The sequence below is a fragment of the Macaca fascicularis genome, chromosome 20 (assembly GCF_037993035.2).
Source record: "Macaca fascicularis isolate 582-1 chromosome 20, T2T-MFA8v1.1".
NCBI classification, from domain to species: domain Eukaryota; kingdom Metazoa; phylum Chordata; class Mammalia; order Primates; family Cercopithecidae; genus Macaca; species Macaca fascicularis.
The window spans coordinates 27,812,909-27,836,225 of NC_088394.1; the positions used below are offsets into that span (position 1 = coordinate 27,812,909).

Sequence of the window (23,317 nt, forward strand, 5' to 3'; positions counted from 1 at the left end):
GGTCCTCCGCGCGCGACTGCGCTCATAAAAGGAAAAAAAAAAAACGTGTGCGGCTCTCGACGTGCCGCCAATCTTCGAACGCAGGTCCGTGATCATCCGCAGACTCCGAAAAAGCGTTCAAGGAACGCGCCAGCTTCCCTCGTCGCAGTTTCCAGCCCGAAGACCTTGTTTTCTGCGAGACTCGGTAGGTGGGGACGGGCCGTGGCCTGAGACCTCCGGCGAAGCGCGGGAGCGAAGGGCTAAACCCTCCCTCAGCGCCCAGTCTCCCGTCCTCCTTCAGGCGGCGCTCTAGGGACGGTGCGTACGTGCTCTGAGCGGGAGGGGGGCGGGAGGGGCGGGGCTGGGGGGCGGGAGGGGCGGGACTCGACGGTGGGGCGGGCCCTGCGCCCAGCCGTTCGAGGTCTGCGCGTGCGCGCTTCCATCCCGGGCTAGGGTGGGAGACAGCAGTACGCCGGGCTTGGCAGGGAGGCAGCCCCCAGGTCGGGTGCATGGCCCGGGTCACGAAGATGCGGACAGAAGATGGGCCCCGAACTCCAGCATTTATTTTATTATTTGCACAAAAATTATCTTTTTTTTTTTTTTGAAGATACACTAACAGCTCGTAATTTGCCCAGGCTGGTCTCGAACTCGTTGGCTCAACCTCTCGCCTCGGCCTTCCAAAGTGTGGGGAGTATAGGCATAAGCCCCCGTGCCTGGCCAAAAAATGCCCATCTTAGGAACAACAAAGCAGCCCCCTTCACCCTCGCTGTCCTCCAGTTACCTCCTCCTCGCCTCCGGTTTGCAGCCAGAGGCCTCAGTCTACCCTCATTAGTGCCTTTTCTCCTTCAAGTCTTGAACCTTGAGCCTCTAGTCAGGCTTTGGTCTCCACCACTCCACTAAACCGGCTTCTTGTCAAAGCCACCAGTGATCTCTAGATGGCCAAATTCATTGTTAAGTTAGGTGTCAGTCCTGTATCAGCATCTGGTGCTGTTGATCGCTGCACTTTCTTGAAACACTGTTTTCATTTGGCTTGCTGAACGTTCTCTTCCTTTGCCTCTCCTCACTCTGGCTTCTCCTCTGCTGATTTTAACCTAGGCATCTCACTTTTTTTTTTTTTCTTAGAGACAGGTTCTCTGTTGCTCAGACTGGAGAACAGTGGTGCTATCACAGCTCACTGCAGTCTCTTGCAGCCTTGAACTCCTGGGCTTAAGCAGTCTTCCTAACCAAAGCCTCCCCAAATGCTGGAATTACAGGCATGAGCCACCACAATCCCAGTTTCACATTTTAAATGTAAATGCCAGCCAGGCGTGGTGGCTCACACCTGTAATCCTAGCACTTTGGGAGGCTGAGGCAGGCAGATTGCCTGGGCTCAGGGGTTTGAGACCAGCCTGGGCAACGTGGTGAAATCCAGTCTCTTCTTAAAAAAAAAAAAAAAAAAATTAGCCGGGCTTGGTGGTGCGCACCTGTAATCCCAGCTACTTGGGAGGCTGAGGTACAATAATTGCTTAAACCCAGGAGGTGGAGGCTGCAGTGAGCCAAGATCGTGCCACTGCACTCTAGCCTGGGTGACAGAGCAAGACCCTGTTTCAAAAAAGTCCTAAAGGTGGAAGAAAATCCACATATAAGTGGACCTGCACAATTAAAACCTGTATTGTTCAAGGGTCAACTGTATAGCTATATTGAAAGAGATTTATTGTGATGGATTGGGTCACACAATTACAGAGGCTGAGAAGTCCCAAGATTTGCCTTCTGCAAGCTGGAAGCCCAGGAAAGCAAACCCTCCGGAAACTCACAAACACACTCAAAAGTATTTCACCAGCTATCTGGGCATCCCCTAGCCCAATCAGGTTGACGCATGAAGTTAACCATCACATTTCCCTAGCTTTGTTTTTCAGTTGCCTCAGTCATCATTTTACTGGTGATACTTTGAGTGTTGTCATAATAGCCTAATGGTGGTTTGGCAGCTTCCACTTCCATGATCTCTTTTACTCTTGAATATGCTGAAGTCCTGACAAAACTTGGAATTGAGAGGAAGAGCATAGATTTTAGAACCTGCAGCCTTGCAGCCCCAGCTCAACTACCTATTTTTCCTGAGTTACCTAGCATAACCTATCTGAACTTCAATTTCCTTACTATACGTACCATTCTGTTATCTATTTTATAGGATTGCTGTAAGGTTTAAATGAGAGACACTGGCATAAGTTGCAATACAGAGGCATGAAGGAAAAAAATTGTCTTCTTAATGTCTCTTTAACCAATTGATGAATATAGATTGTATTTATTTATTTATTTATGGGATGGAGTCTTGCTCTGTCACCCAGGCCGGAGTGTAGTGGTGCAATGTTGGCTCACTGCAACCTCTGCTTCCCGGTTGTAGCTGGGATTACAAGCGTGCACCACCATGCCTGGCTAATTTTTTTTTTTTTTTTTTTTTGAGACAGAGTTTTGCTCTTTGTTGTCCAGGCTGGAGTGCAGTGGCACAATCTCGGCTCATCACAACCTCTGCCTTCCGGTTTCAAGCAATTCTCCTGCCTCAGCCTTCTGAGTAGCTGTGATTACAGGCATGTGCCACCACACCTGATTAATTTTGTATTTTTAGTAGAGACAGGGTTTCACCATGTTGGCCAGGCTGGTCTTGAGCTCCTGACCTTAGTTGATCCGCCGGCCTTGGCCTCCCAAAGTGCTGGGATTACAGGTGTGAGCCACTGCGCCCAACCTATTTATGTTTTTTTTAGAAACAAGGTCTTACTGTGTCACCCAGGCTGGAGTACAGTGGTGCCATTGTAGCTCCCTATTCCCAAACTCCTAGGCTCAAGGGATCCTCCTGCCATAGCCTCCTCAGTAGCTAGGACTACACATGTGCACCACCATGCCCAGCTAATTATTTTATTTTGTTCTTGTAGAGACAGGGCCTCCGTGTGTTGCCCAGGCTGGTCCTGAACTCCTGACCTCAAGTGATCCTCTCATTTCGGCCTCCCAAAATGCTGGGATTATGGTTGTGAGCCACTGCACCCAGTTTGCAGATTATCATTGCTAGTGACTGGATTGAGAGTGTGGGATCTGAGTGTGGGGTATTAGGTTCCTCTTTCCCTTTGACCCAGAACAAAGCTCTTACTGTTTTCAGCCCTGTGGAATTAATCTTAGAGTGGCTTAAGTGTAGGATGTTTGGATTTGTTTATTTGGGGCCTTAGATGCTATTACAGTAAAAGGGCCAGCAATTTTAGGCTAGGTATTAGTGGTTAACACGCGCTTCAATCCTGCAGCCTTTGTCCCTCAGAATTGGCTGTCTCTTCAGACTGTGCTTAATGAAAGTTCTTCTTATTAGTCAAGCTACTCAGTTGCAGATAACAAAAAGCTACTCTGACTAGCCTAAGCGTGAAAGGGGTGTTTGTTGACTCTGTGATATTGTAAAATATATGTCTGGTCTGTATCCCAGTTTGGAGCTTCCTGGAGGGTGGTGTGCCCAGGCAGGGCATGGAAGCTCCTCACTCTTTCACATGTGCTTTGCCCTGTGCACCTCTTCCTTCCTTATAAAGGATTGTGACATCCTTTATAATAAGCCAGTAAACCTAAGTGTTTCCCTGAGTGCCAAGAGCTGCTCCTGCAAATTAATGGAACCCAAGGAGGGAGTCATGGAAACCCTGATTTATAGTCAGTTGGTCAGAAGCACTATTAAAGCAACTGGGGGCTTGTGACTGGCATTGAAAGTTGGGGGGACATGCTCATGGGACTGAGCCCTCAACCTGTGGGGTTTGACACTCTGTCCGGGTGGATAGTGTTGGAAATAAACTGAATTAGAGGACACCCAGCGTGTATCCACTGTAGACTCGATGGATTGATTGTTGCTGGGGAGAAATCCCCATGCATTTGGCCACAGAAATCTTCCGTGTTGATTATTGCACATTGTGACAGCAGAGGAGAAAATTTGTTTTTTTTCCCTCAAACTCGAGCTGAAGAGTCTTGGAGTAAATCAGCTTCAGGTGGGACTCTATCCAGAAGCCCAAGTTATGTCACCAGTATTTTGTGTTTTTCTTTCTCTCTCTCTTTTTTTTTTTTTTTAGAGATGGGGTCTTGCTGTGTTTCCCAGGCTGGTCTTGAACTCCAGGCCTCAAGAGATCCTCCTGCCTCAGCCTTCTGAAAGCTGGGACTACAAGAGTCCACCACCACACCTGGATACTTTTTTTTTTTTTTTGAGACGGAGTCTTGTTTTGTCGCCAGGCTGGAGTGGTGCAGTGGTGCAATCTCTACTCACTGCGACCTCCGCCTCCCAGGTTCAAGTGATTCTCCTGCCTCAGCCTCCCGAGTAGCTGGGCCTACAGGTGTGCACCACCACGCCCAGCTAATATTTGTTTTTGTATTTTTAGTAGAGATGGGGTTTCCCCATGTTGGCCAGGCTGGTCTCGACCTCTTGACTTTGTGATCCGCCCGCCTTAGTCCCCCAAAGCACTGGGATTACAGGCGTGAGTCACCACACTTGGCTGTACACCTGGGTACTTTTTATTTTTGATGGAGTTAGAGCCTGGCTATGTTGACCAGTTTGGTCTTAAACTCCTGGGCTCAAGCAATCCTGTGTACTTGGCCTTCCAAGGTGTTGGGATTACAGGCATGAGCCACTGTGATCTGCCTGTTTATTGTTTTTTTTTGTTTGTTTTTTGTTTTTTTTTGAGATGGAGTCTCACTCTGTCGCCCAGGCTGGAGTGCAGTGGCGCGAACTCGGCTCACTGCAAGCTCCGCCTCCTGGGTTCACGCCATTCTCCTGCCTCAGCCTACCGAGTAGCTGGGACTATAGGCACCCACCACCACACCCGGCTAATTTTTTTGTATTTTTAGTAGAGACAGGGTTTCGTCGTGTTAGCCAGGATGGTCTCGATCTCCTGACCTCATGATCCACCCGCCTCGGCCTCCCCAAGTGCTGGGATTACAGGTGTGAGCCACCATTCCTGGCCTTATTGGTTTTGTTAAATGCCTTGTCATGAGGCGTTAAAAAGTCCGTCATGGAAAGAAAATAGCCCTACAGATGGGGTTCCAAATTCTTCATATAAAAGTCTTCCCCAACCGCTTAAATGTCCATCAACAAATGAATGGATTAAAAACCAGATCTATCCATACAATGGAATGTTATTTAACCATAAAAAGGAGTGAAGTTACCGATATATGCTGTGACATTGATGACCCTTGGAAACATGCTAAGTGAAATAAGCCAGACACATAAGGTCACAGAGTGTACGATTCTATTTATATGAAATGTCTAGAATAGGCAAATTTACAAATATGAAAGTAGAATAATGGTTGCCAGTGACTGAGAGGAGAAGGAAGTGGGGATTGACTGCTAATGAGTATAAGGTTTTAAGGAGAGTTGGTGAAAATGTTCTAAAATTAGATAGTGGTGATATTTGCACAACCTTGTGACTAACGTAACACTGAATTGCACACTTTAAAAAAGTGAATTGGGGTGGGTGCGGTGGCTCACATTTGTAATACCAGCACATTTTGGGAGGCTGAAGCAGGAAGATGGCTGTCTTAGATAGATAGATAGATAGATAGATAGATAGATAGATAGATAGATAGATAGATAGATAGATAGATAGATAGATGTAGATAGATAGAGAATTGTATGGCATGCGAATTATCTCCATTAAGCTGTTTTTGTTGTTGTTATTGTTGTTTTGAGGCGGAGTCTCACTCTGTTACCCAAACTGGAGTGCAGTGGTGTGATTTCAGCTCACTTTAACCTCCGCCTCCCGGGTTCAAGCGATTATCGTGACTCAGCTTCTCAAGTAGCTATGATTACAAGTATGCGCCACCACACCCAGCTAATTTTTGTACTTTTTTAGTAGAGACAGTGTTTCACCCTGTTGGCCAGGCTGGTCTCAAACTCCTGGCCTCAAGTGATCCGCCCACCTTGGCATCCAAAAGTGCTGGAATTACAGGCATGAGCCACTGCACCCAGTCCATTAAGCTGTTATTTTAAAAAGTCTGCCTAAATCTCTGAACTAGACAAACATGGGGCACATTCCAAGCAACTTAGCCAAGTTTAAAAGGTGAGTACAGATTTCAGCTGATGCGTGCCTCAGGGAAGCTGGATTTGGAGTTTGAGTTCAGCTGTGATTAACTGCTTGCTAACAGAAACAAAACACCAAACTAACTCTCAAGAACATAACAGAATCCAGAGTCTACAACACATCATCTACAATGTCCAGGATATAATCCAAAATTCTTAGACACAAGAAACGGGCTGGGCGTGGTGGCTTATGCCTGTAATCCCAGCACAGCACTTTGGGAGGCTGAGGCAGGCAAATCACTTGAGGGCAGGAGTTTGAGACCAGCCTGGCCAACATAGCAAAACTCCTTCTCTACTAAAAATACAAAAAAAATTACCTAGGTGTGGTGATACACAGGAAACTCAGGAGGCTGAGGCACAAGAGTTGTTTGAACCCAGGAAGCGGAGGTTGTAGTGAGCTGAGATCGCGCCACCACTCCAGCCTGGGCAACAGAGCAAGACTCTGACTCAAAAAAAAAAAAAAAAAAAGGCCGGGTGCAGTGGCTCACACCTGTAATCCCAGCACTTTGGGAGGCCGAGGCGGGTGGATCACAAGGTTAGGAGTTGGAGACCTGCCTGACCAACATGGTGACACCCCGTCTCTACTAAAAATACAAAAATTAGCTGGACGTGGTGGCGCATACCTGTAATCCCAGTTGCTCAGGAAGCTGAGGCAGGAGAATTGCTTGAACCTGTGAGGCAGAGGTTGCAGTGAGCCGAGATTGTGCCATTGCACTTCAGCCTGGGCAACAGAAAGAGACTCTGTCTCAAAAAAGAAAGAAAGAAAGAAAAAAAATTTTTAAATATATTTTCACAGAACAGGAAAATATGATCTGTGTTCACAAAAGAAGGCAATCAATGAAGATCAACCACAAGAGGACGCAGATGTTGGTATCAACTGACAAGAATTCTAAAGGAGAATCAAAATAATTAGTTAAAATTTAAAAAATTCTTTTTTTAATTTAAAGTAGTTATTAAAACTTTGTCAGGCCAGGTGTGGTGGCTCACACCTATAATTCCAACAATTTAGGAGGCTGAGTTGGGAGGATTGCCTGAGCCCAGGAGTTAAAGACCAGCCTGGGCACCATAGTGAGACCCCATCTCTACAAAAAGTTTAAAAATTAGCTGGAGGACAGACACAGTGGCTCACGCCTATAATCCCAGCACTTTTTGGGAGGCTTAGGCCGGCAGATCACCTGAGGTCAGGAGTTGGAGACCAGCCTGACCAACATGGTTAAACCCTGTCTCTACTAAAAATACAAAACTTAGCTAGGTGCGGTAGCCAGCCCCTGTAATCCCAGCTACTTGGGAGGCTGAGGCAGGAGAATTGCTTGAACCTAGGAGGTGGAGATTGCAGTGAGCCAAGATCGTGCCACTGCTCTCCAGTCTGGGCGATAGAGCCAGACTCTGTCTCAAAAAAATTAAAATTAAAAATAAAAATTAGCTGGGCCTGGTGGCATGTACCTGTAGTCCCAACTACTCGGGAGGCTAAACTGAAAGAATTACTTGAGCCTGGGAGGTCGAGGCTAGAATGAGCCATGATTGCACCACTGTTGTCCAGCCCAGGAGACCAGAAACGAGACTGCCTCTAAAAAATAATAAAATAATAATGATCCCAAACTATCACCAAAGTGCCATCAAAAGAGAACTGGCTAAACTAGTGTGTTCATATGATAGCCTGCTACTCAGCAATGAAAAGGAACAAACTACTGATACAAGATGGATGAATTTCAAAAACATGTTCAGTGAAAAAATCCAGGCCCTAAAGAATACATACTGAGTGATTATGTTTATATGAAGTTCCTGAACAGGCATAAGTAAACTATAGTGTAAAATGTCGGAACAGCTTGTGTATCTATGTGTAGAGATAAAAGGCGTGTATCTATGTATAGAGATAAAAGGCATGGTGGCTCACACCTGTAATCCTAGCACTTTGGGAGGCCGAGGTGGGTGGATTGCCTGAGCTCAGGAGTTCGAGACCAGCCTGGGCAACATGGTGAAACCCTGTCTTTACTGAAGTACAAAAAATTAACCAGGCGTGGCAGCGTGCGCCTGTAATCCCAGCTACTCGGGAGGCTGAGGGAGGAGAATTGCTAGAACCCAGGAGGCAGAGGTTGCAGTGAGCCGAGATCACACCACTGCACTCCAGCCTGGGCGACAGAGCAAGACTCTCTCTCTCTAAAAAAAAAAAAAAAAGGTGGGGGAGGGGGAAGAAAGAAAGAAAAGATGTGGCCTTCTAAGTCAGTGGGAAGATGAGCATGCTAGGAGCCAAAAAGTTTAGGGTACTGGGCGTTGCCTCAGCATTCCTAAGAATGCTTGAAACCTTGCTGGAATTCCTGAGCCTCTCACAGTTTGGGACTTTTTGTTTATACGAAGGAATTGTGATAAGATTAGCTGGCACCGTTGGACTCATAAAACCAGCAGCTTGGCCTGGAAGTGCAGTGTCTGGCCTTCCAATTCATCATAGTTCCAACCCCAGGGCCTCATTCCCACTTGCTTTGCACCAGCAGGCTTGGCATTTGTTCTCAGAAGGTCACAGAAACCTTCGCTTCTACTTAGAACACGTTTCCTGGGGAAGTTTAGATTTATGACTGACCAGATCCAGAGATAGCAGCACTTTGATGTAAAATCATAGGAAGAGCTTGTTCTGTCAGACAAGCCACTAACCAATAGGCAAAGCTCAAACAAGAGAGCCCTTGAACGGTGTGGTCTTTGGCCAGGCCGTCATCGCGGGGTTATGCCCAGATTTGGCAAGCGTCAGCGTTTCTTTTGCTTATGCAATTGGCTCTTTCACTCAATGTAACAGCAGGCCCCTGGCCTCCAGATGAGAAGGGCCACTAGCGTTCACTAAGTGCATGCTCTGGGCCAGCCACTGCCTAGGACCTTTCTTAGATATTTGATCATCAAGTAGGTGCTCTTGTTTTAATTTTATTGAGACCAGAAAGGTTAAGTAATTCATCCAAGGTGAGTGTGAGGCTTTATGAGAACTTTACAGTTGTTCTCTCCCTTCCCCCTCCTTGGACTATTCCTGAAACATGAAGGTCGGTTCCTTACCCTGATGGCTGTATGGCAGGTTGTGCTTCATTTCTTTGCGGGACATTGTACTTGTATTGGTGCTGGGCATGCTGCTCACCTCTTCAGTGTTTTCACAAGTAGGGTCTGACAAACGGGGATCCAAGCCCTCCTGTATTTCAGGCTTTATTTTGGGTACCAAGATGCAAAGACAATCCATTAAGACTTAGTTCTTGGCCGCTCACGATGGCTCATGCCTGTCATCCTAGCACTTTAGGAGGCTGAGGCGGGAGGATTGCCTGTGCCCAGGAGTTTGAGATCATCCTGGGCAACAAGGCAAGACCTCATCTCTACAAAAAAAATTTAAAAATTAGCTGGGTGTGATGGTACATGCCTATAGTCTCAGCTACTTGGAAGGCTGAGGTGGGAGGATGACTTGAGCCTGGGAGGTGCAGGCCACAGTGAGCCGAGATTGGGCCACTGCACTCCAGCTTGGGTGACAGAGTGGGACCCTGTCTCAAAAAAAAAAAAAAAAAAAAAAAAGACTTAGTTCTTCTACTTTTAAGGGGCTGGAAGTCTGAGAAGTAGACTCTTCCACACATAGAAAGCGATCTTAAAAGGGTGTGTGCGTGCTCTGTTTGTGGTTATATAACATTTACAGAAGGTGGATACAGAATGAGAAATCACTTGAGGTTGTTGGGATTTGCTTTAAAACATCCTTTATGTTGCATTTTTTTTTTCACCTTAATGAGGGGAAAAAGGGAGATAATTGGAAACAGGGGTGACCGGAGTGCTCTGGGGAGGCAGAGATACTGTAGTAACTGTTGGTAACCAAGGAGGCCGCAGAGAAGAGAGGGTGTTTGCGTGGTAAGAGTGTGTTGCCATTCACCAGGTACGTGCCAGAGGCAAGGGGCATCAAGGCAGTGGGCACAGTTAGATGGTCTGCTTTGAGAGTTCATGGCTGATGGGATCCAGGGATAGCAATAGCTTATTGTGAAATTATAAAATGATGTGGTTCTGCCAGGCAAGGCACTACCCAGTAGACAAAGTGATCCTCCAGACCACGTGGTCAGCTCTCTCCCTGAAAGTTTCAACCTCAGTTTGTGTGTGTGTGTGTGTGTGTGTGTGTGTGTGTGTGTGTGTCTGTATCTGTATCTGTCTTTGTCAGCAAAAGCTTTTATGAGATACGCAGCATTTTTTCTTGTTATATGTATATGGGATATCTTTAAAGGAATACCCCAGGAACAACTAGTTGCCTGTAGGGATAGATTTTGTTGTATTTCAAAAATAATCTGAATTTTTTTACTACGTGCATATATTGTTTACTCAAAGTTTTGTGTTTGTGGTATGTGTGTGTTTTTTTTTCCAGAGAGAAACAGACTTTTTTTTTTTTTTTTTTTTTTTTTTGAGACGGAGTCTCGCTGTGTCACCCAGGCTGGAGTGCAGTTGCGTAATCTCGGCTCACTGCAACCTCCGCCTCCTGGGTTCAAGCGATTCTCCTGCCTCAGCCTCCTGAGTAGCTGGGATTACAGGCACCCGCCACCACACCTGGCTAATTTTTGTATTTTTAGTAGAGACGGGGTTTTGCCATGTTGGCCAGAGCTGGTCTTGAACTCCTGACCTCAGGTGATCACCCGCCTTGGCCTCCCAAAGTGCTGGGATTAGGGGCTTAAGCCGCCACGCCTGGCCAAGAGAAACAGACTATATGAACAACCACATGAGACAGTGAGACGGGTGATGAGGGCCTAAACTAAAACAATGACAAGCGTGGTGGGAGAGAGGGGGCTGGATTCCCAGCTTGGGAAGCCAGCTGTGCAGCGATGCTGTTAACCAGCATCTAGAAGGCAGAGCAGTGCGGGACTGGAAGTATGCGCATCTGCGGTGCATCTCGGTGGGATTATTTAGGAGACAGTTGGAAGTCTGAATTGGGAGCCTTGGAAAAAGGTCAGGGTTGATGACACTGATTTGGAAGTTTAGCCTGAAGCTGATGAGAATGCTTAGGGAGTGCTTAGAGAATAAGAAGAGGATCCCAGAGCGATCTTCCACTGGGGTAGAGAAGGAGGCAGCAAAAACCAGAATGGTAGTTAGAGACACTGGGGAGCATGGAGGCCTGGTGTTTTAGCGTTCTGCAGAGGGACAGAACTGATAGTATATATATAGACACATGAGTTTATTAGGGAGAACTGCCTTACACGATTACAAGGTGAAATCCCATGATAGGCCATTGGCAAGCTGAGGAAAGAGAGAAGCTGGTAGCATAATTCAGTCCAAGTCCGCCAGCCTTGAAACCAGGGAAGCCAACAGTGCAGCTCTCAGTCTGAGGCCAAAGGCCTGAGAGAGCCCCTGAGAGGTGCAAGTCTCAGAGTCTAAAGGCCAAAGAACCTGGAGTCTGATGTCCAAGGGCAGGGGGAGAGGAGGCCAAGTGTCCGGCATGGCACAGAACAGAGCCGGCACGCGGACTCAGCAAGCTGCTGGTCCCCCTTCTTCCGCCTGCTTTGTGCTAGACATGCTGGCAGCCAACTGGATAGTGCCCATCCATATGGAGGGTGGGTCTTCCTCTCCTAGTGCACTGACAAATGTCAGCCTTCTCTGGCAACACCCTCACAGGCACACCCAGGAACAGTGCTTCACCAGCCGTCTAGGCATCCCTCAATCCAGACAAGTTGTTACCTAGGATTAACCATCACACCTGGAAATCTAGAGTGGAGTTTTGAGGTGCAGCACGTAAGCAGGTATGCAGTGCAGCAGAAAGGTCCAGGAGCTCGCTGGGAGCTTGAGGGTGGGCTGAGGCGTGAGTGGGAGAAGTGATGATGGCAGGTTTTTTTTTTTTTTTTTGAGATGGAGTCTCGCTCTGTCACCCAGGCTGGAGTGCAATGACGCAATTTTGGCTCACTGTAACCTCCGCCTCCTGGGTTCATGCAATTCTCCTGCCTCATCCTCTAGAGTAGCTGGGACTACAGGCACCCGCCACCACACCCGGCTGATTTTTGTGTTTTTAGTAGAGACGGGGTTTCACTATGTTGGTCTCAAACTCCTGACCTCGTGATCCACCCACCTCGGCCTCCCAAAGTGCTGGGATTACAGGCGTGAGCCACCGCACCCGGCCCGGTATGGTAGTTTTATGGTGAAGAAAAGGATAGTGATTCAGTCAGTATTTATTGAGAACCCAGTGTGCCAGGCTCTGTGCTAGGTATGGAGAATAAAGTGATCCCTGTCCTCCAAGACTGGACAAACTAGGGGAGGAGACAAGTATATACAAAGAGGATTTGAATGTGATTTGGTAGGTACAGTGCTAGAAAGAGGGTCTTAGGGGGCCGGGTGAAGTGGCTCATGCCTGTAATCCTAGCACTTTGGGAGGCTGAGGCGGGTGGATCACGAGGTTAGGAGATTGAGACCATCCTGGCTAACACAGTGAAGCCCTGTCTATACTAAAAATACAAAAAAATTAGCCAGGCGTGGTGGCGGGCGCCTGTAGTCCCAGCTATTCGGGCGGCTGAGGCAGGAGAATGGCGTGAACCGGGGAGGCAGAGCTTGCAGTGAGCCAAGATCATGCCATTGTACTTCAGCCTGGGTGACAGAGCAAGACTCAAAAAAAAAAAAAAAAAAAAAAAATGAGGGTCTTAGGGGAACAGAAAGGCAACTTAACCCCGCCTAGGAGACTGGGAGTTTCAGTTTGTGATCAGTGGAGGAGGTGACTTGGTGCTAAGCTAGATCTTAAAGATTAAGTAGTTAACTGGGAGGATTAGGAGTAATCTGGATGTCCCAGATAGTGGGAACAGTGTAAACATAGGGCAAGCATGGAGATAAGAAGTTATGTGGGGCTGAGCGTGGCGGCTCACATCTGTAATCCCAACACTTTTCAGAGCTGAGGCAGCAAATCACTTTGGGCTCAGGAGTTCAAGGCCAGCCTGGTGCAATCTTGGCTCACTGCAACCTCTGCTACCCGGCCTCAAGCAATTCTCTCTCCAGGCTCAGCCTCCTGAGTAGCTGGGACTACAGGTGTGCACCACCACGCCCGGATAATTTTTTTGTATTTTTAGTAGAGATGAGGTTTCACCATGTTGGCCAGGCTGGTCTCAAACTCCTGACCTCAAGTGATCCACCCGCCTTGGCCTCCCAAACTGCTGGAATTGCAGGGGTGAGCCACCACACCACGCCAGTTCATTGGCTTTTAAAGTATATTCAATTATAACAATATTACCATAATCCAATTTTAGAATATTTTCTGGACACACTGGTTTTCTTTTCATTTTCTTGACTTTTAAAAATATTATTTATTTTTTAAAGCTTTAACTGCAATATGATTTTTTAAATATTGTTTTTATTTTGGAAAATTTCTAGCCATAGAGAAGTAGAACTGTATAAGGAATATCCATGTTAAGCATAGTAATTTGGGGTCTTCTCTGGATAGAGATGTTCAACCAGTGAGGGAGTATCTTAGTTCATTTGGGTTGCTGTAACAAAATACCTTAGGCTGGATATTTATAAACAACAGAAACATATTGCCCATAGTTTTGAAGGTGCCATCTTTGAAGCACAGAGCAAGCCCTCACTGGATGCTAAATCTGCTGGCACCGTGATCATGGACTTCCTAGCCTCTAGAGCAATGCGTTTCTGTTGTTTATACATGACCTAGTCTAAAGTATTTTGTTACAGCAGCCAAATGGATGAAGACAAATTGGTACCAGAAGTGGGGCGCCGCTATAACAAATACCTGAAGATATGGAAGCAGCTTTGGAACTGGGTAGTGGGTAGAGGCTGAAAGAATTTTGACGTTCGTACTAGAAAAAGTCTACATTGTCATGAACAGGTCATTAAGCACAGGTGTGGTGAGGGCACAGGGGGAGAGCTGTAGAGAAAGCCTCAATCTTCTGAGAGATGCCCTAAGAGGGCGTGAGCAGAATGTTGGTAGAAATGTGGATGGTAGGCCGGGCGCGGTGGCTCAAGCCTGTAATCCCAGCACTTTGGGAGGCCGAGACGGGCGGATCACGAGGTCGGGAGATCGAGACCATCCTGGTTAACACGGTGAAACCCCGTCTCTACTAAAAAATACAAAAAACTAGCCAGGCGAGGTGGCGGGCGCCTGTAGTCCCAGCTACTCGGGAGGCTGAGGCAGGAGAATGGCGTGAACCCGGGAGGCGGAGCTTGCAGTGAGCTGAGATCCGGCCACTGCACTCCAGCCTGGGTGACAGAGCGAGACTCCGTCTCAAAAAAAAAAAAAAAAAAAAAGAAATGTGGATGGTAAAGGCCATTCTGAGGCCGGGCGCGGTGGCTCAAGCCTGTAATCCCAGCACTTTGGGAGGCCGAGACGGGCGGATCACAAGGTCAGGAGATCGAGACCATCCTGGCTAACATGGTGAAACCCCGTCTCTACTAAAAATACAAAAAAACTAGCCGGGCGAGGTGGCGGGCGCCTGTAGTCCCAGCTACTCGGGAGGCTGAGGCAGGAGAATGGCGTAAACCCGGGAGGCGGAGCTTGCAGTGAGCTGAGATCCGGCCACTGCACTCCAGCCTGGGCGACAGAGCGAGACTCCGTCTCAAAAAAAAAAAAAAAAAAAAAAGGCCATTCTGATGAGATCTCAGATGGAAATGAGGAACATGTTAGTGGAAACTGGAGGAAAGGTAATCTTTGTTATAAAGTGGCAAAGAACTTGACTGATTTGGGTTTGTGCCTATTGACCTAAAAGAACAAGCCTAGGCAAAATTAATGTAGAGTTTATCTGGGCCAAGGTTGCAGACTGCAGCCTGGGACACACTTGTAAGTTGCCTTGGGGAGTGCTCTGTTTGGCCTTTGTTAGAAGCAGATTTTTAAAGGCAAAAGGGAATGAGGAGTAGGCTCACAAAAAGTTGTTTGACAGGGGCCAGACGTGGTGGCTTACACCTGTAACCCCAGCACTTTGGGAGGCTGAGGCGGGTGGATCACCTGAGATCAGGAGTTCGAGACCAGGCTGACCAACATGGTGAAACCCCATCTCTACTAAAAATATAAAAATTAGCTTTGGTAGTGGTGTGTGCCTATAATCCCAGCTACTCAGGAGGCTGAGGCAGGAGAATTGCTTGAATCTGGGAGGTGGAGGTTGCAGTGAGCCGAGATCATGCCATTGCACTCTAGCCTGGGCAACAAGAGCAAAACTCCATCTCAAAAAAAAAAAAAAAAGTTGTTTGACAGGAATTCTCATTGAGTTACAGAGATAACATGAATTAGTGACTGGCTATACGTTGTTGAACTATAGGATATGAGAAATGACAGAAAATGCCAGTGTAATGCATTGTATGGCTACTTTGCATGAGTTAGTCTAGAGCTCACATAGCAAGTGGCTTCATGAGATGATTATTTAGCTTAAGTGTAGAATGAGACATGACTGCTGTTGGATCTCATTGCTTCTCTGGGCTTGATAATTAAGGGGTGGGGCGGGGTCACATTCTTCAGATTAAAAATTTCTTGGCCAGGAGCAGTGGCTCATGCCTGTAATCCCAGTACTTTGGGAGGCCAAGGCGGAAGGATCATGAGGTCAAGAGATCGAGACCACCCTGGCCAACATGGTGAAACCCCGTCTCTATTAAAATACAAAAATTAGTGGGGCATGGTGGCACACGCCTGCAATCTCAGCTACTTGGGAGGCTGAGGCAGAGGAATTGCTTGAACCTGGGAGGCGGAGGTTGCAGTGAGCTGAGATCGTGCCACTGCACTCCAGCCTGGTGACTGAGTGAGACTCCATCTCAAAAAAAAAAAAAAAAAAAATTAGCCAGGCGTGGTGGCGTGTGCCTGTAATCCCAGCTACTTGGGAGGCTGAGGCAGGAGAATCTCTTGAACCTGGGAGGGGAAGGTTGCAGTGAGCTGAGATTGCGCCGTTACACTCCAGCCTGGGCGACAAGAGCAAAACTCTGTCTCAAAATAAATAAATAAACTAAAACAAATAAATAAAAATAAAAGCTGCTTTTCTTTCTTATGTCCTAGTATTTTCTGGGATAATTTAAGAGTGATGAAATAGGATATTTGGTGGATGAAGTCACTAAGCAAAGTGGTGGCATGGCTTCTCTTGATGGCTTATAGTAAAATGTTAGAAGAGAGAAACAAATTAAATACGGAATTTAAAACCAAAAGGGAAGCAGAACTTAAGCATTTGGAAGATTCTCAGCATGGCCATGTTGTAAAGAATGAAAAAGTAGGCTGGGCACAATGGGTTATGCCTGTAATCCTAGCACTTTGGGAGGTTGAGGCAGGTGGATCACTTGAGCTCAGGAGTTCAAGACCAGCCTGGGCAACATGGTGCAACCCTGTCTCTACAAAAAATTAGCTGGGCATTGTGGCATGTGCCTGTGGTCCCAGCTGCTCAAGAGGGTGAGGTGGGAGGATCTCTTGCACCTGGGAGATTGAGGCTGCAGTGAGCTGAAATTGCACCAGTGCACTCCAGCTTGGGTGACAGAGTGAGAGCCTGTCTCAAAAAAAAAAAAAAAAAAAAAAAAAGAATAAATGTATTTGGAGAGAATATGAAGGGTGTGGCCAAGCTATCCTTTGATAAGGAGACTAGTATAGATGTGGAAGCCAGGTACTAATCAAGACAATGGAAGGATGACCCTGAAGGCATGTGGGGGCTGTCACCCCCATCACAGGCCCAGAAGGCCACGGTGTTGGGGGCAGAACCATTTCAAGGCTCTGTTCCTAGCTTTCTGGGGTAGTGCTCCTTGGCAGCCCCAGGTAGTTTGGCAGCATCCACATGGTGCTGTCTCTGCTGGTGCACAGAATACACAAGCTTTTGGGGCATGGCTACTCCCACCTAGATTATACAGGATGCCCTGAAGAACCTTGGGCCCAGGCAGAGAACTGCCACGGGGTAAGGCCTCTGCAGAGAGTCCCCATTAGGGCATTGCCTAGCAGAGCCATCAGGGTAGGGTTGCCTCTGAGACCCCAGGCTGGTAGAGCCACCAGTGTGCAACTCCAACCAGGGAGAGCCACAGGCATGCAACTCCAACAAGTGAGGGCTGTTGCATGGGCTGTGCCCAGCAAAACTGTGCGGGCAGGGCGGCCCGGAGCCCAGCACCATGTCCCTGCCAGTATGTCCAGAAGGTAGGAGGACATAGAGTTGAAGAAGATTGTTCAGAAACCTTGAGATTGAATGGGGTTTGCTCTGTTGGGTTTTGGACTTACCTGGGACCTATTACCCCTTTCTTCTTTCTTATTTCTTCCTTTTAGATTGTCTGTCCTATGCCCATCCCACCATTGTATTTTATAAGGGCATAACACATTTGATTTCACAGGCTCACTGCTGGTGGGGAATTTGCCCCAGGATGAATTGTACTTTGAGTCTCATCCATACCTGATTGATTGATTTAAAAAAATTTTTTTTTGGGAGGGGCAGAGAGAGAGTCTCACTCTGTTGCCCAGGCTGGAGTACATTGGCAGGATCTTGGCTCACTGCAACCTCTGCCTCCCAGGTTCAAGTGATTCTCCTGCCTCAGCCTCCTGAGTAGGTGAATTTCAGGTGCCTGCCATCATGCCCAGCTAATTTTGTATTTTTAGTAGAGACAGGGTTTCACCATGTTGGCCAGGCTGGTCTTGAACTCCTGACCTCAAGTGATTCACCCACCCTGGCATCCCAGAGTGCTGGGTTTACAGGCGTGATACACCACACCTAGCCACCCATATCTGATTTAGATGATAGATGAGACTCTGGACTTTAGACTTTTGAGTTGATGCTAGAATGAGTTTCTATTTGGGGCCATTGGGGTGGACTGAATGTATTTTGCATGTAAAAAGGACATGACTTTTGGAGGTTCAGGAGCCAAATGCTGTGGTCTGAGTGCTTGTGTTCCCCTAAAATTTGTATGTTGAAACTTGATCCCCAACATGGTGGGGCCTTTGGGAAGTGATTAGGCTATGAGGGCTCTGCTCTCAAGAATGGGGTTAGCGCCCTTATGAAAGAGGCCTGAGGGACTTGTGTTGCCCTTTCTGCCATGTTGAGAATGCAGTGAGAAGGCGCCATCTTTGAAGTGGAGAGCAGTGACAGATCTGCTGGGGCCTGGATCTTGTACTTTCCAGTCTCCAGAACTGTGAGCAATAAATTTCTGTTGTTGGCCAGGTGTGGTGGCTCACGCCTGTAATCTGAACACATTGGGAGGCCGAGGCAGGCAGATCACCTGAGGTCAGGAGTTCGAGACCAGCCTGGCCAACAAAGCAAAACCCCGTCTCTACTAAAAATACAAAATTAGCTGGGCGTGGTGGCAGACACCTGTAATTCCACTACCTGGGAGGCTGAGGCAGGAGAATTGCTTGAACCAGGGAGGTGGAGGTTTCAGTGAGCCAAGATCACGCCACTGCACTCCAGCCTGGCGACAGAACTAGACTCTGTCTCAAAAGAAAAAAAAAAAATTCTGAATCTTTGGGAAGCCCTCTGGGCTGGGGATCGATTTGGGAGTCAGTACCATGTAGTTCATAGTTGATGCGGTAGCTTGCAGAAACCAAGGAAAGCCTACACTTTTTTTGTTTTTTTCTTTTGAGACGGAGTCTAGCTCTGTCACCCAGGCTGGAGTGCAGTGGCGCGATCTCGGCTCACTGCAAGCTCCGCCTCCCGGGTTCACGCTATTCTCCTGCCTCAGCCTCCTGAGTAGCTGGGACTACAGGCGCCCACCACCATGCCCAGCTAATTTTTTGTGTTTTTAGTAGAGATGGGGTTTCACTGTGTTAGCCAGGATGGTCTTGATCTCCTGCTCTAGTGATCCACCCGCCTCAGCCTCCCGAAGTGCTGGGACTACAGGCGTGAGCCACTGCACCCGGCCAAGCCTATGCTTTCTAAAAAAAGTTTGGAAGAGTCAATGTAAGGAAATTCAAAATGGACCTAACTGTGGAGAAGGGGGTCAGGGAAGGAGAGAGTTGGGGTGTGAAGTAGTGAAAATTAGAGAAGTTCCTGCTACATCCCTGACGCTACTAATGAGTGGTGATTGATGAAAGCAGAGATTTCCGTTCTTGCCTGAGAGCTTCTAGTCTGTTGGGGAAGAAAAGATACACCAATAGCAGCTGGCTAGAAGGCCAGTTTCTTCTTTTTTTAATTTTTATTTTATTTTATTTTGAGATGGAGTCTTGCACTGTTGCCCAGGCTGGAGTGCAGTGGCGCGATCTTGGCTCACTGCAGACTCCACCTCCCGGGTTCATGCCATTCTCCTGCCTTAGCTTCCCTGGTAGCTGGGACCACAGGCACCCACCACCATGCCCAGCTAATTTTTTGTATTTTTAGTGGAGACGGGATTTCACTGTGTTAGCCAGGATGGTCTCGATCTCCTGACCTCGTGATCTGCCCGCCTCAGCCTCCCTAAGTGCTGGGATTACAGGTATGAGCCACCGCACCTGGCCCTTTTGTATTTTTTTTTGAGACGGAGCTCTTGTTGCCCAGGCTGGAGTGCAGTGGCACAATCTCGGCTCACTGCAACTTCCACCTGCTGGGTTCACGCAACTCTCCTGCCTCAGCCTCCCGAGTAGCTGGGATTACAGGCACCTGCCACTACGCCTGGCTAACTTTTGTGTGTTTAGTAGATACAGGATTTCACCATGTTGGCCAGGCTGATCTCGAGCTCCTGACCTCAGGTGATCTGCCTGCCTCGGCTTCCCAAAGTGCTGGGATTACAGGCATGAGCCACTGCGCCTGGTAGAAGGCCAGTTTCTAAAGGTGTGTTGCAGAGTCCATGTCAGTTCTAGGAAGAATCAAGCAAGAGAAAAGTGTGGTTTATTTAGGACTAGTCAGGCAAGTGCAGTCTTGAGCCAGAAGGGAAGGGGCTTTACACGTAGGAGTGGGGAGGCAGCAAGATCGTGTGTCTGAGACAGTGTAGAGGGGACAGGCCAGAAGGAATGTCAGCTGAGCCCGGGAGGTGTCGCTGGGTATGATCCAGTGCTAGAGCCTGTCTCTCGCTAAGCCTGCCTCCTCTCACACAGCCCCCTCTTCTGTCCCTGGCTTCTCAGCATGAAACTCCCCCCAGCCACATGGTCATGTTCCTCTGTGTCACTTTCCTCCATTCAGCACCTCCCATACCCCTTCCTGCTCACTGGTGTCCCAGCCCTGCTTCCAGACACAGTAACCTACATTTGCTTCCTGCATTTGCCTCCCCCTCCTGTGTGTTGGCTTCTGTCTCTTCCACCGAAAGTGTTTTCCCCAAGGTCCTCAGTGACTTCCTCAGCTTTGGGAGACCCCTCTGAGTCCTCTTCTGTAGCATTTGGTGCTGTTAATCATCCCTTCTGTGACTTTCCTTTGATGGACTTACAGATTGGGAGATGGCACTACACAGCCGGGAAGTGGGGGTGAGGACCTGGGGAGGGTGTGAGAGATGGCCAGGCTCCAGCCCAGAGGAGGAACTGGAGGTGGGTGGCCGGCGAACTGCCAGGAGGGAGGCCCTGAAGCCAGAGGAGAAGCGGGTAGCACCATGTCAAGATCAGAAGCCAGGTTGGAAGAAGCAGAGAGGGCACTCACGCTTCCCCTGCAGGGGCTGTTGGCTCCCTTGATGAGAGGCTGGTGAGGACAGAGCTAGGGAAGTGGGTTGGAAAGTGAAGTGGGGACAAGGAAGCAGCTGCGGATCCCTGCACGGTTTAGGGAAGAAGTTTTGCCGTGAAGAGGAACACAGGTGGGGGGCCTCTAGAGGGATTTGGAAGCTCTTTTGTGTTTTTTCAAGATGAGTTCTCCTCAAGTATGCTTGTTCACTGGTAGAGGAGAAAGGATCATCTGACAGTCGGAGGGGAGATGGAGTTCAGAACACAAATGAGGGACTGTTTTTCCCTCTTTAGGATGAAGGCGGAGGTGTCAGGCGTTGCTCTACAGAGCTTGTAGTTTTGATGGTGGGAATAAAGGCTCTGGCTTCTCTTCTGAGTGAAGTAGGAACCTCAGATATCAGCTAATAGGACCCAGGCCTGGATCTGAGGGCAGCAGCAAGGATATTGAGGAGAGAGAAGGTTTGAAGTGTGCTAAGGGAAGGCTAACCAGACAACCTGGCTGCGTGGTTGCAGCACGTCTTGCTGTTTGTGACGGTGCCGTGTAAAGTAAACCCTGTCCAGTGGTGGGGCTATTAATAGGGCTCAGGTGCGGGCATGTGCAAGGCGGGCCAGTGGTTTGTTCCGGGCGGAAGGTATCTGAGTTACCAGCAGCACATCTGTACAGGTTTGCAGCAACCTCACTTCCTGCCTGTTAAGAATTCGTCTCGGGCACAAGGCAGGAAAAGAGACCGAGGCAAGTTTCAGAGCAGGAGTGGAAGTTCATTAAGAAGCTTCGGAACGGGAAAGAAAGGAGAAATACACTTGGAGGAGACCCATGTGGGCACTGACCCTAGGACGTTCTAGGACCAAGGCTGGCCCTTTCCCATGATTCTTCCCTCACAGTGAGCTGCCTGCATGCACAGTGCGCTCCTTACCGTTGGGAGGTGGGCACACACACGGTGTGTAGAAAGTTGTACGGATGCCCATCTGAGGCTTTCTTCCCTGTTCTGGTGATGTGCCCCCGGGAGGCCATGCTTTGCCATTTGGTCTCTTAATGTGCATGCTGGGGAAGGTGCGTCTCTCTGGTGACTGCATTCAATTAACACTTTAGTGCATCAGGTGTGGACCATCAGGAAGTGGCCTCTCCCTGGCAGCAGCTGCCAATTCATCACTTTTAGAGAGGCAATGTGATAATTGCCAAACCATTACCCAATATTCCTAGTGGGTGGGGGAGAGCCCCGCTTGTGCCTGTCTAACTCCCTATAACAGTTTCAGCCAGGATTCCTGCTTTAGCAGGAGAGAATAAGCCTTTCTGTGCCAATCCACACCTTCCCTAATCTCGCCACTGAGCTTGCATCTTCTGTCCGCACCTTCACTTTCTTTGTTATGGCTCACTGGAGTTCTTTCCTTTTTCCTCACTTAGCAGATAATCTCTAGCCTCATCAGTTCCCAAGACTTTAGCAACAGCCTGCATGCTGATCATGCTCAGATTTATCCACTTCCAATCTGTGATCTAAACTCCAGTTTTATTCTTTTGTGTGGTTTTAGCTAATGCAACTAGGGAGGCTAAAGCAACTTCGTCCTGGATGCTAATTCACCGTGTTCACTTCTGATTAATTCCAGTTCTGGGAAGGACTCCAAGATTTCCAGTTTGTCTATTGTTCCTTGTGTAAGAGTACATACTGACCAGAAATCCTGCCCTGGGGTCACACAACCTTGATGCTATCATACTTCAGTTGTCCAGTTGTCTGAACCACCCCTTCCCTATGGTATACAAGCCCTGGGGGTACTGGCACCAGGATCCACCATCTGGCCTCACCGCCACCCGAGACACAGAGGTAGCTTCTGTTCCTAGGGCTCTAAATGTTTCTAAGGAGATGTGTTCTCTATATGACAATGCATTGTGTAAAGCTGTGGTGGCAAAAACAGTGTCATACATGTGGGACAACATAGATCAATATCACAAGCAACTAATGAAAAAGAAATTGGTCTTCATAAAAATTAAAAACATGTGCTTCCAAGGACACAACTCAAGACAACTGGCTGGATGCGGTGGCTCACACCTATAAGCCCAGCACTTTGGGAGGCCAAGGCAGGTGGATCACTTGAGGTTGGGAGTTTGAGACCAGCCTGGCCAACATGGTGAAACCTTGTCTCTACTAAAAGAAATCCAAAAATTAGCTGGGCGTCGTGGTGCATGCCTGTAATCCCAGCTACTCGGGAGGCTGAGGCAGGAAAATTGCTTGAAGCCGGGAGGCAGAGGTTGCAGTGAGCTGAGATTAAGTTACTGCACTCCAGCTTGGGCGACAGAGTGAGACTGTCTCAAAACAAACAAACAAACAAACAAAGACAACTAACCAAACTTTAAAATGGTAAGATACACAGATGGCCAACAGCATATGAAAAGATGCTCAATACCATTAACCGTTAGGGGCACACAAATCAAAACCACAATGAGACTCTACTTCAGACTCACTAGAATGGCTGTAATCAAAAAGAGAGAGGCCAGGCATGGTGGCTCACATGTGTAATCCCAGCACTTTGGGAGGCTAAGGTAGGAGGATTGCTTGAGCCCAGGAATTCGACACCAGCCTGGGCAACGTAGTGTGACCCTGCCTCTGCCAAAAATAAAAAAGACAGACAGAGACAATAGCACGTGTTGGCGCAGATGCAGAGTGGGAACGCACATTGCGAGTGGGAATGTAAGATGGTCACCCCGTTGGAAACAGCATGCAGCTCCTCAGAAGGCTAAACACAGTTTATGTTTATGCTTATTAAGATAAACATAGTGTAGTACGTTAAAAAAAACACACACACATTAGTAATTCTACTCA

General features: G+C 48.0%; 1 protein-coding gene across 8 annotated transcripts in view; it reads left to right on the forward strand.

The window, feature by feature from the left end:
- The window catches only part of SGF29 (SAGA complex associated factor 29), a 40,408-nt gene continuing 17,091 nt past the window's right edge, over positions 1 to 23,317 (forward strand). For 6 of the 8 annotated variants that reach the window (XR_012428781.1, XM_015442134.3, XM_074026906.1 and 3 more), the window contains exon 1: positions 1 to 184. The gene's annotated coding sequence lies outside the window, so the exon portion shown is untranslated. Of the gene's footprint in view, positions 298 to 23,317 lie in introns of all 8 variants that reach the window. The other 2 variants (XM_015442135.3, XM_074026904.1) reach the window with 1 other exon arrangement.